Below are 11,408 nucleotides of genomic sequence, written 5' to 3'. Positions count from 1 at the left end.
CTGGACGGCGTTCAAGATTCTGGACGCCGTCCAGATGCACTGACATATAAAATTTTTTTTTGGTACGCGTTTTGAGTTTATGAAGTTGGGTTGTTACAAGTGGTATCAGAGCATGGTCTAAGGGATTTAGGCGACTTGAGATAGGTGCCTAGACTTAGACTTTATTGTGTGAGCGCTTTATGCGGGACTTGTAGGACTTTGGGTCTAATCGGGAATTGTTAGTGCTTTGGTTTATGAGAATTAACCTTGTGCTAATTGTTTGTGTTGTGTTTAGCAAGCATCAAGCGAGATAGGCGTTTCACTAGCGAGTTAATGCGACGTGCTCGCGTAGTAATGACTAGCTACCATTATTACGGGCGCAAGTCGTGTTAAACAAGCAATGTACGAAGTTGAGCGAGATGGAGTAGTGTGGCATATATGTATATACACATGTAATTGTCCTTTCGTTTTTGTGGTTTAACCTATTTCGTTTTATAGAATGAAGACAAGAAACAGTCCCGATCATGATAACGGAAGTACAAGCGAGGACGCCGAGTTTTCGGCCAAGGTTGAGGCTGTCTTTAAAAAGTTAAAAGCGGATTTTCTTACGGACGTCCGAAAGGTCTTTCAAGATTCGGTCGATGGGCAGGTGACCGATTTGATAAATGAATGAATGAAGGCCACTATCAAAGAGGCCCTTGACGCTAGAAACATTTATCCTCGTGGTGAAGGAGGTGAAGGAAGGCGGGACTTCCACTACAAGAATTTCAAGGACGCTCAACCCCCGATGTTTAATGGGGTGCGAGATCCTTTAAAAAGTACATGTTGGATCTCCGACATCGAGGGAGCTTTCCGTACCTCGGAATGTCCTCCCGAGAAGAAGGCGAGGTATGGTTCTAGCATGCTACGAGAAGAGGCTAAGTTATGGTGGGATGATAAAATCAACTTGTATGGTAAGGAACAATGTATGGGCTTGACGTGGGAAGAATTTAAGAAGGAGTTTTTCAAGGAATACCGAACTTCTTCGGATCTCGATAGAATCCGGGACGAGTTGCACCATTTGCAACAAGGTTCAATGGACTTAGTTACTCTTAAGTCTACCTTCTTGGCAAAGACTCGTTTTTGCCCGGAGTATGTTGGTGATGATCACAAGCTAATGAAGGATTTCTACTGCACTTTAAATGATGAGTACAAGGGTAAGATTAGTCGGGGTATGGCTAAGTCTTTTGACGAGTTATTTGAATTGGCTCGGGGTTTTGAGCCGGAGGTGCCAAGAAAGAGCGATTTTACTTTTTCAAAGAGGAAGTTTAAGGGTTCAAGTCATTCGAACTTTTCAAACAAGAAGTCCAAGAAAGGCTCCGAAAGCTTTAATAGTGTGAAGAAGGGTGCTTCCGGGAGTTTCGGGCCCACGTGTTATAATTGTAATCAAAGAGGACACATGGCCCGTGATTACACCAAGGCGTCGACCAAAATCACTTGCTTTAATTGTGGTAAAGAGGGGCATAAGAGGCCGGAATGTCCCGATTTGAATAATGATAATGTTAAACGGTTAGAGAAAGCGGCGGGCACGGCTAGGGGTCGCAACTATTTGATGACCAATGACAAAGCCAAACAATCAAACGAAGTAGTCTCAGGTACTTTCATGGTTAATTCTAATCCGGCGAGAATTCTATTTGATAGCGGTGCAAATTTGTCGTCTATGTCTCCTAAATTTGTGCCTAAACTTGATAGACCGTTAGCTAAGTTAAGTCGTCCGGTAGAAGTCGAAATAGCGGACGGCAAGACGGTGCTAGTGGTTGATGTGTGCGAAAATTGTGATGTTGTTTTCGGTGCCAAAACCTTTAAAATTGAACTCATTCCAATGACCTTGGGCGATTTTGATATTATCGTTGGTATGGATTGGATCGATCGTTATAGAGCCGATATTGCATGTCATGATAAGTTTATTCGTGTGAAGACCCCAAGTGGGGGAGAGTTGATTATTCATGGTGATAAGCGAAGGAGACCGGTGCCGATATGCACTTTTGCACGGGCACGTCGTCTCGTTGTTACCGGTGGCATGGCTTTCCTTGCTCATGTTGTTGATACTCGCAATGAGCCACCACCCATCCCTGAAATTCCGGTGGTTAATGAATTTGAAGACGTTTTTTCGTATGAGTTACCGGGTGTTCCGGCAGAAAGACAAGTTGAATTTCGCATTGAGTTAGTTCCGGGGGCTACCCCCATTGCTAAAACTCCTTATCGTTTAGCGCCGACGGAAATGCAAGAGTTGTTAAATCAAACCCAAGAGCTACTTGAAAAGGGTTTCATTCGACCGAGTGCTTCGCCTTGGGGCGCTCCGGTTTTATTCATAAAGAAGAAGGATGGTAGTATGCGGATGTGCATCGATTATCGGGAGTTGAATAAAGTGACGATCAAGAATCGTTATCCATTGCCTCGGATTGACGATTTTTTTGACCAACTCCAAGGTGCGACGTATTTCTCGAAGATTGACCTACGGTCCGGCTATCACCAAATGCGGGTCCGTGAGGAGAGAAAACGGCTTTTCGAACGCGTTATGGGCATTTTGAGTTTGTAGTTATGCCTTTCGGTCTTACGAATGCACCGGCGGCATTCATGGATCTTATGAACCGAGTGTGCCAACCTATGTTGGACAAGTCAGTAATAGTGTTCATTGACGACATACTAGTCTACTCGAAAAGTATGAACGAACATGAACGTCATTTGCGTGAAGTATTGAAGACGCTACGAAAGGAGAAGTTGTATGCAAAGTTCTCCAAATGTGAATTTTGGCTAAGGGAAGTTCAATTCCTTGGTCATATTGTGAACGAAAACGGTATTCAAGTAGATCCGGGGAAGATCGAGACGGTGAAGAGTTGGGGACGACCGACTACGCCTACGGAAATCCGAAGTTTTCTCGGATTGGCCGGTTATTATCGTCGGTTTATCCAAGACTTTTCTAAAATCGCTTCTCCATTGACGAAATTGACAAGAAAGAATGCAAGATTTAATTGGGAGAACGAGCACGAAATTGCTTTTCAATTGTTAAAAGAGAAGTTGTGTCAAGCTCCGGTGTTAGTGTTGCCGGAAGGGGTAGAAGACATGACGGTTTATTGTGATGCTTCTCTAAATGGTCTTGGGTGTGTTCTAATGCAAAGAGGTAAAGTCATCGCTTATGCCTCTCGACAATTAAAGGAACATGAAACGAGATATCCGACTCATGATCTCGAGTTGGCGGCGGTTGTGCATGCGTTGAAAATTTGGCGCCACTACTTGTATGGTGTCAAATGTACGATTTATTCGGATCACAAGAATTTAAAACATCTTTTCACTCAACGAGATTTGAATTATCGTCAACGTAGATGGATGGATGTGGTGAAAGACTATGATTGTGAGATACTTTATCATCCGGGTAAGGCGAACGTTGTCGCGGATGCGTTGAGTCGAAAGAGTCAACATCCGGAGATACGAGTAGGATCGTTACGTTTGATTATTACTAATGATTTTCTTGTGAAGCTTGGTGAGATTCAAATAGAGGCTTACGTTCACAACAAGTATACGGAGCGAATCATGGGCCAATCGGAGTTTATTACTATGGGTTCGCGTGGGTTGTTGTCTTTTCAAGGAAGGGTGTGGGTGCCTAAGATGGGTGATTACCGACGGGTGCTACTTGATGAAGCACATAAGTCAAAATATTCCATTCACCCGGGCGCGACAAAAATGTATCTTGACTTGAAGAAAGATTATTGGTGGCCGGGCATGAAGCGTGATGTTGTAAAATATGTTGAGCAATGTATTACTTGTTTGCAAGTTAAAGCCGAGCACCAAAAGCCATATGGTAAGTTGCAACCGTTAGAAATCCCGAAATGGAAATGGGAGCACATTACCATGGATTTCATAACAAAGTTACCTAAGACGGCGAGAACCCAATTTGACACGATTTGGGTAATAGTTGATAGATTGACGAAAAGTGCTTTGTTTCTTCCCATTAAAAATGCAATATCTTCGGAGGCCTTAGCTAAGTTGTTTATCAAGGAAGTGGTCTCGCGAGATGGGGTTCCTATATCTATTATTTCGGATCGAGATACCTGTTTTACATATCGGTTTTGGGAAAAGTTTCACGAATATATGGGAACGAGATTGAAATTGAGCACGGCGTATCAACCTCAAACGGACGGTCAAACCGAACGTACGAATCAAACTTTGGAAGATATGTTACGGGCGTGCATTATTGATTTCGGTGGTAGTTGGGATGAGCATTTGCCTTTGGTGGAATTCTCGTACAATAATAGTTATCATACTAGTATCGGGATGCCACCATATAAGATGCTTTACGGGCGAAGGTGTCGAACTCCAATTTGTTGGGGTGAAGTGGGTCAAAGGGAAATCGGGAGTACCGATTTGGTTTTGGAGACGAATAACAAGATTGATATTATTCGGGAACATTTGAAGAAGGCTCAAGATAAAAAAAAAAAGTCGTATGCCGATAAGCTTAGACGAACGATTGAATTTCAAGAAGGTGATATGGTGATGCTTAAGGTTTCGCCTTGGAATGGTATTATTCGATTTCAAAAACGGGGAAAGTTAGCTCCTCGATTTATTGGGCCATTCAAAGTTTTAGCTCGTGTTGGCGAAGTTGCTTATCGTTTGGAATTACCCGAAGAACTTGCGGGGATCCATAATACATTTCATGTTTCCTATCTCCGTAAGTGTCTTGCGGATGATTCATCGTGGGTGTCGTTAGACGAGATTGAGCTAAATAATAAGTTAGAGTATGTTGAGGAGCCGGTTGCTATACTTGATGAAAAGGTTAAGAAATTGAGAAATAAGGAGGTGAGGACTTTTAAAGTCCAATGGCGTCGAAGTATAGGCTCCGAGCTTACTTGGGAGCCCGAAGAGTTTGTCTTGGTTTATCTTCCTGCTTGTCATGCGGCGTGGATTGCGAGGTCGCAATCCGGTTCAAGTGGGGGAGAGTTGTAAGATCCTGTTTTCTTTTTGGCTTGGACGCCGTCCAAACATCTGGGACGCCGTCCCATTATGAAGGCCTGGAAGCCGTCCAGAAATCTGGACGCCGTCCAGATGATCTGTCGAGCCAGAATTGGGTTTTTAAATATTTTAGATGGGTAAATTGGTAATTTCACTTGGTGGATGAATTAAAGGCCCTAGATCAGTTTGGTTGAGCCTCATTACTCCATTTCTAACCACCAAACTTCATCCACTTAAATCCTAGTGAGAGAGTGTGATTCAAGTGTGAGAAAGCTCAAATCGGAGAAGAAGAAGCTTGTTTCGGGTTTTAGCTCGAGCATTAAAGTTGTTCATCTCCTCGTTAGCTTCGTTTTGATTGTGTTGGTAAGCCCTAAACTTGATTACCTTAGTTTAATGTGTTTAAGGGTTAGGGTTTGGGTTAGTGTTGCGCATAAAACCCATTTGTGAGTAATTTGGGGGTTTTGGGTAAGTTTGGGTCATGAAGACCCAAATGGTGACTAACCTAGGGTTTTGAAAGGGTAAATGGGTCTTAAAGGCCTAGCAAATCACTAGTACACTTATAGTTAATGTTAGTGGGTGTCATTTGGGTTGTGGGTGACCCAAATGGGTGTGTTGACCTTGAAATGGGTCAAATGGGTCTTTGATGACCTAGGTTGTCTTACATGTATGAAAACGAGTCAACTTGGTGATTAAATGTGTGTTAAGACCTTAATGGCTAGAATTAGGGTTTTTGGTGAAGTTAACCCATTATTAGGGTTAAGGGTGCAAAATGGGTCGGGATTGCACCTTGGGTCAAAAGACTCTAGATTTTTGAGTGAGTTGCTTGACCGACTTGAGTTGTGAATTGATTATGTGCTAAAATGTAATAGGTACATTACATTGAAGTTGCAAGTTCGGTTATCTTTCACGAAGACTCTAAGGTGAGTGGAGTAATTATACGTATGTGTATATGACGTATTTATTTGTGGGTGTTATGGTATGAACCATCGAGCCGGTAGTACCATAACATGTGTGTCATCGAGTGTGAACCACGAGCCGGTAGCATCGAGTGTGAACCACGAGCCGGTAGCACTATAAACTAAGATGTGAACCACGAGTCGGTAGCATCGAGTGTGAACCACGAGCTGGTAGCACTATAAACTAAGATGTGAACCACGAGCCGGTAGCATCGAGTGTGAACCACGAGCCGGTAGCACTATAAAAGAGTATGACTCAATTGCGTATGGTGTGAACCACGAGCCGTAGCACCATAGCGTTATGGTTAACCATATTGAGATTGTTGATTGTTTAGCATGTTGTTTAAATATATTGTGTTGAGTATATGCTAATGTGATTTTGTGATAATGTGCTACTTGTTAAGTATTTCGGGTATGATGTTATGCTAATTTGAGTTTCAAGTTCGTACGAGGTATTCTTTAATTGTGATTGCAAATAGATGGGTTATATATATATATGTATGTATAATTATTGCATTCACTAAGCTTTAGCTTACCCTCTCATTGTTTACCTTTTTAGGCTCGGGTGCGGACAAAGGAAAAGGTATTCGGTTGGATTAGTTCTCCCGCTTGATTTGGTAGGGGATGATTTCGGGTTAGCTTTTGGAAGCTCGGTCAAGCTTTGGGTAGTTTAACCCCAAACACCATGCTCTAGGGTCGTTTGGAAATTAAACTTGTATTTGGTCGAAACTTCTATTTTTGGAACGAAACTCGTAAAATGGGCGATGTGGGCCCGATGTTGGAAAAACTTGATTTGATGATGAAAAACTCTTAGTTTATCATATTGTGTTATGTTGTGAAAAGGTTTTCGCGTAAAAGTGTCGGGAAGCGGGTTTTCCGCTCACGTGAGTTGGACCCGTGATCAGTAGCTGGCAGTTCATTGGGACGCCGTCCCAATTGCTTGGACGCCGTCCCAGTTGTGTTGAGCTGGACTCCGTCCCAAACTTTGGACGCCGTCCCACATTTCTGAGCTGGACGCCGTCCAGATGCATTGACATACAAAATTTTTTTTTTTGGTACGCGTTTTGAGTTTATGAAGTCGGGTTGTTACATATAATCTCATAAATTATAGAAGGGATTGTAAACTTACGTTCAAATTACTATCTTTCTGAGTTTACATAGTGTTGTATTAATCCTTAGAATTGTCTTAGGATTATCATCACTAGAAAGGGTGAGTCTTTGTACTTTGTAATTAGAAGCATATGCTAGCTTAGCTATCATCTTCCTTAAAGGGAACTAGGGAGTTGATTAATCTCATTGGAGATTAATACATTTCCAAGTTGAAGACAAGTTGATATAAGTTGGAGGTAATCTTTCAAAGGGATAGAAGGTTTAGGTTTGTTTTCTAAGGAGAAGTACAAGGCTTGTAAATCAGATCTCCACCGAATTTGGAGAAAGGTGCTTAGTGAAGCAAGAAATCCCGATTAGTGAATCGGGGAGTGGATTAAGGTGGATTAGTTAACATCCACCCGAACCACTATAAATCCTTGTGTTTATGCTTTTACTTTACATTCCGCACTATTACAAACATAAACACACCACACATTGGTTTGAGTTGATTAAGGTGATCAAGCATTGTTCAAATCTTATTGATCATCGAAAAAGTTTTAAAAATCGTATTAAGTAACTATTCATCCCCTCTAGTTACTTACACACTATAAATCCTTGTGTTTATGTTCTTTATTTTACATCTCGCGGTAGTACAAACATAAACACGTCACACATTAGTTTGAGTTGATTAAAGTGATCAAGGATTATTCAAATCTTGTTGATCATTGAAAAAGTTTTAAAAATCATATTAAGTAAATATTTACCCCCCCCCCCCTCTAGTTACTTACACAAACTAATCGGCAAAAACCCATGTTATGGCCACATAAAAAGTATAATTTCAATGGAAAATTGAGGGACTCGAGAGGGTACCAGGAGGTGGTGAGTGAGCAGGCTACACAACCAAAGGAAATTAACACCACAGATACGCCTACTGAACAAGAAATGTCAAAAAATCTCAAGTCTCCGGTCACTGAGCAAAACAATACTGCTGCAAACAAGAAGAGGTGGATGAAAAAGAGCAATCAACCTAAGTCTAATCATATGATAAGGTTTGTATAATATCTGCCAACACTGATGATATAGCTATAAACATATTAAGCAGGGTAATCGTGGGAAAAGTGACCAAATTGGAATTTCTTGAACATTTTCTCCTCCTTTGTAAAGCTGAAAGTCTGATTAATATTGGAGTTAAATATTTAGGAGGTTTGGAAATGATGGTCATTTTTGAGACACAAGAGCTGTAAAATAATGTTGTCAATGATAAAAAATCACTTCCTACACAAATGGGTAGAAAATATCAGAACAGGGGATGATTACCATAACCCACCATGCCGGATTGTGTGGTTGAAGGTAACATGTATCCTAGTCAAATTTTGGAACGTCAACACCTTTAATTCAATCGCTAATTGGTGGGGTTCGGTCATGAAATCCATAATTGCACTCTGAAGGGTAATCAAAACCTTGTGGCGGGAAGGATGTTGGTCTAATTAAACCAACCAGAACTGGTAAAGGACTTAGTGCAAATTGAATCAGAAAATGAAATTTTTTATGCATTCGTCAATGAAGATATTCATGATCTGATCGAAATTGAGCTAAATCAAGAAGCAGGGAAGATGATTTAGATTTCAATGACTTGGAAAAAGGTACCGGAGATCAATTTGATCTTGATGATTTACTCATGGATGACCAAGACGATGAACTCGCCGGAAAAGGTACGTCGACGGATTGGGAAGATCGTTCGTCACGGTGCTTGATACCCTACAATGAATTTAATGCTAAAATAAATTCGAAATCTTCAAAAGTAACAAATTAATGGGGTCGATTTCTATTCCAAGATACGGTTGCAAGCTAACAGCAAAAACATTAATGGAAGCCCTAACTGTGTTGAAAATTCAACTGGGCCCAATTTCGTAATGGATAACAAAAAGGCCTACAGTGCAAAATTTTGTTGGGCCTGAAAACTTTGAGCCTTTAAACCAAACCACTAAGGACTCGTCTAAAAACTACTCAGGGGTTGATGAAACCCAAAAGGCCCAAACTGGTGGCAATGGGCCAATTGACCCAGTAAATGAAGAAATCGTAACCCAAAATATTAGCAGCCCAAATCAGACGTCTGTGCATAAGGAGAATGATCCTACTCCAACCGTCATTGAAACTCCTTCCATCCCTAACTTTACACCGAACCTGGAATATAAACCCTACCACCCGTCGTCTGATCATCCTACTCCAATCGTCGATCAAACTTCTAAATTACAATCACCACCGAAACAGTTGTTCTCAGACCAATTCGATGTCGACTGCCCTCCAGGATTTCCAACGATTCCCCAATTTGTGCACGAAAAACCAATACTCTGACATAATCCGACAACTAACCCTCAAAAGAGGCTAATATTCCTAATGATGTGGAAATAAACAACGACCCAAGAGATGATATAAAATATATCAACCTCAACATATTGGCAGAAGAAACGGAGTCGAATAATATCGAAAATAATTTGGTTGAAGAAGCTGCAACAGAGGCAAGTGTAATAGATAAACCACTCGAAAAAGGCAAAAAACATAAATTAAAAAAGCATAAGAATAAATGTAAAGTTAAAGATGTGAAGATTCTCAACTCAGCTGGTTCTGAGAGACTAAACTTGACATCAATTTCAGAAGAAAGTGTCGACATTCAAAGCTTTTGGGTGGAGTTGGGATTAGAATCCGTCTAGGAGAATCCGGCGGCCTAGTGCCATGTCTGTAACTCGTGATATAAACTAATAACGCTATAATAAAGATAATTTCAATAAATATACGCGGTTTAGGGAAAGCGGGTAATGATAAAATTAAATGGCTAAAATTGTTAATAAATATTCACGACCTTGACATATTGGCCATCCAAGAATCCAAACTTAAAAAGGTCTCAGAAAGATTCGTAGAATACATATAGGGCTCAGCAGAATTCAAATTCTTTTTTAAAGGTGCTACTGGGAATTCGGGTGGTATTATTTTAATTTGGAATCCCTTCAAATTTTTGGAGAGTCAAGCTGTGGAAAAACAATTTTTTTTGCTATAAAGGGGGTGTGGGTGGATAAATCAAATGAAACAATCCAAATAAATATATATGATCCTCATCGCGATGATTTGAAACACATACTTTGGAATAGTCTTGAACAGGTAAACATTGAGGATTGGATATTGTGTGGCGATTTTAACAAAGAGAAGAGCGTCAGAAAGGAAAAAATTGCCAATATATAGAATATCGGGCTAGAATGTTCAACAACTTTATTGACAATTCACACCTGTTAGATGTACCATTAGGTGGAATGAAATACACGCAGATAAGTGATGATGGGTTGAAGTACAACAAATTGGATTGTTTCTTAGTTTCGGAAATATTTGCAGCCACATGGTTTGATAATCGGCACGTACTCTGGATAGAAAACATTCGGATCACTGCCCCATTATGCTAAAAGATTCTAATACAAATTTTGGCCCCAAACCGATAACAACTGGTTCGAAAGTAATGAAGGTAAAAAGGACATGATTAGAGCTTGGAACTTGACAACAAAAAATCTACGGGAAGATTGTACGTTCAAAAATTAATTAAAAAATGTAAAAGATGTGTTGAAAAATAAATGAAACCCTAAATTCAATAAATTAAACTCTCAAATAATTGATCTTCAAAAGGAAGTCTTGGAGTGAGAAAATGTAACTGGAACAAGGGATTTAAATGAAGTGGAAATCGAATCTTGGCTCGATGCAAAGAAAAATTGGTTGTTAAAAGATAAAGAAATGGCAGAGTTCCTTAAACAGAAATCGAAAATAAGATGGGCAATTGAAGGAGATGAGAATAGAAAATTCTTTCACCCGTGTATTAAAAGACGTCAAGTAAAAATAACATCAGCAGTATCAAATTAAACGGTGTGTGGAACGAATGTTCGGATGTAATAAAAGAAGAGGCTGTCAAATATTTCAAATCCAGGTTCAGCTCAGCAACACTTCGCAAGTTCTATTTTCGAGGTCTGCTAGAAAGTACGCTCTCGGCAGAAGATGCAGACCTGATCGAAGCGCCATTTTCCGATTTGAAAATCCGTAATTCCATTAACGAATGAAGTGATTCAAAAGCGCCCGGTCCAGACAGTTTTTTCATGAAATTCTTCAAGGAATTCTGGGATACGATTAAAAATGAGCTAATTCGGGCCTTTCATAATTTTTGGGAAACAGGTCAAATATCGAAAGGTTATAATGCATCCATCGTAACTCTTATTCCAAAAGTTGCAGACCCACAACCCTTTTCGGAATATAGACCAATAAGCTTAATTGGCAGTTTCTACAAAATTCTCTCAAAAGTGCTCTCTATCCGTTTGAGATATGTTATTTCGTCCGTAGTGGGTTTCGAGCAAAGCGCGTTCATAA

The sequence above is a fragment of the Rutidosis leptorrhynchoides genome, chromosome 8 (assembly GCF_046630445.1).
Source record: "Rutidosis leptorrhynchoides isolate AG116_Rl617_1_P2 chromosome 8, CSIRO_AGI_Rlap_v1, whole genome shotgun sequence".
Classification (NCBI taxonomy): domain Eukaryota; kingdom Viridiplantae; phylum Streptophyta; class Magnoliopsida; order Asterales; family Asteraceae; genus Rutidosis; species Rutidosis leptorrhynchoides.
The sequence above is the reverse complement of the archived record's forward strand: the minus strand, read 5'-3'. Positions refer to the sequence as shown.